The 2,174-nt window shown below is 42.3% G+C and overlaps 1 long non-coding RNA gene across 1 annotated transcript; it reads right to left on the bottom strand.

Annotated features, from left to right (window-relative positions):
• Positions 1–187: 187 nt before the first annotated feature.
• On the bottom strand, positions 188–2,157 carry LOC104964080 (uncharacterized). The gene is made up of 3 exons (XR_800378.1): positions 2,081–2,157; positions 1,100–1,162; positions 188–232 (listed from the first exon to the last, which is right to left on the bottom strand). It is a non-coding gene; the product is annotated as an uncharacterized lncRNA (long non-coding RNA).
• Between the last annotated feature and the right edge of the window lie 17 nt (positions 2,158–2,174).

Genomic DNA, 2,174 nt, shown 5'->3' with positions numbered 1-2,174 from the left:
ATACATTGTGCAGTAAAAAGTAGTTAAAGTACCAAAGTAACTAAAGGAGTGAAATAAACTAAAGCTTTGGTGAAATCAGCATTTACCTGCAAAGTGAAGTAGAAGTACAAAACACCGGAGAGTGGAAACACTCCAGTGAAGTAAAAGTACCTCATATTTTAAGTACAGTACTTGAGTAAAAGTGACTTGGACTCACAGTCTTGTCTCCGAGTCCTGGAGGACCCCTGGTACCCTGAGGGAGGGAAACAGCAACGTCAGAACATTTTCAGGAGGGACTCGGCTCAGGAACCCAATACTGTTTGAGTTTGTGTGAGTTGACATTATGACAGAACAATGACAATTATATCTTTCTAGAAAAACCTCTGGTATTATTTCTTTTTATTAGTTAAAGGGGACCTATCATGCAAAATGCACTTTTCTACGTCTTTTCTACATGAACATGTGTCCCCGGTGTTCCAGGGAACTCACCAAGTGTCAGAAAACACAACCCTCTCTATTTTCCTCCATACCCAAATCTCTTAAAAAGGGGCTGCAACGGATCTGATACAGACTGATCCAGATTTGAACACTTCTATGACGTCACAGAAGTGGCGCTACGGCTATTGGGCCAACTCCACCAATCAGGAGGAGACAGCCACGGACATTGCCGTTGGAAAGCGCTGGAGACGCTGTAGTACGTATGCCAGGCCTGTAGGTGGTGCTGTTCTCACAGAATCAGCCCATGATGCAAAGACAGTGTTACATTGAGCGAAATGAGGAATGGCTAAAATGCATGATCTGTTTGGTATTTTGAAAAATAAAAAGTATAAATATGCCTTATATAGGTATGGCCCTACACTATGTTATTCAAATATAGCATGATAGGTCCACTTTAATACAAATGTTATAACTGGAAACACTAAAACAGGACTGAAAAGAATCACGAATAGAAAGAGATGGACCGACTCAGTTCAATAAACGTGAAATAACACCAGAGTGAAAATCTGAAATTCCGGGTTAATAATAAACGTTTCTCTTATTCTTATTGACTGATGTCGTTACGAGGGTTCACAGGGAAGACTTTATGTTTTGAATGAAAAGGAAATGATTCTCCTCTCACCCGGTGTCCTGGATGTCCCGGCTCTCCAGGTGTCCCTGGTTCTCCCGACCCGCCTGAGTTCCCCTGGGTCCATCAGAAGGAAACAGAAATAAACTCTGGATGCATTTGTTAGAGACTGGTCCCCGATTACATGAAGGGAGAATGGTCAAGTGTTATAACTGTGGGCGTAAATATAACATGATAAGGTTGTATTTACTACTGTTGCTGTTTGTCTGTTTTTGTCGTTGTTATTGTTTTGTGGGTTTTATGACGTGTTTTCGTGTTGCCTCTAATGTCTTTGGTATTGTCTCACCTGAAAATAAAATCAAAATATATTGAAAGAAAAGAAGTGAATTGGAGATGAAGTGAAAACACAGGACAGGAAACGGACTGCCTGGCTCCGCTCTGGATCCATCGTGAGGAGAGTGTTTACAGGCAGCATTAAGTCATACTTCCAAAAACAAAACATGATCAACTTCATATAATGAGCGTCTTTGAGCACTGGGAAAGCGCTATAGTCTCATAGAGTCCTGTTGAACCCTGAAATGTTGGATGTCTTACCAATTCGCCCCTTCCCAATTCACTCCTAAATTATTCCCATCTCGCCCCTTCCCAATTCGCCCCATTGCCACTTCGCCCATGTCGTCCCTTTTTTACATTAGGCCACATAAGAAATTATACTTGTTTGCTTGGTCGTGGGTCTTAGGGTTAGGCTTAGAGTTTATAGATCTAATTATGCATCCAATGAAGCATTGCATGAAGTCTGTTGACGAATCAGAGGCTGTCGTTGGGGCTGCATGGCACAGGGGCGAAATGGGAATAAACCGAAATGTTGAGTACCCCAAAGTTTTATGTTAGAAATGTAGAGTAGGGTCTCCAGCTCATAGAAACTGCCGGATGCTAACCTGCATATCTTGGGCAATTTGAACAAATAGCATGAGTTACGTTAATCAAACTAATGGCATATATATAAATATGTAGAAGAGGTTTGTTTTCTCTCACCCCTCGCCCTCGGTTCCCTCTCGTCCCGGGGAACCCTTTAGTTCCCTGCTGGCCGTCCTCTCCCTGAGAACACACACACACACACACACACACA

The sequence above is a fragment of the Notothenia coriiceps genome, unplaced genomic scaffold, assembly GCF_000735185.1.
Source record: "Notothenia coriiceps isolate Sejong01 unplaced genomic scaffold, NC01 NC01_scaffold00036566, whole genome shotgun sequence".
Lineage (NCBI taxonomy): Eukaryota > Metazoa > Chordata > Actinopteri > Perciformes > Nototheniidae > Notothenia > Notothenia coriiceps.
Note: the sequence above shows the minus strand (reverse complement) of the source record. Positions and strands in the feature narration are given on the sequence as shown.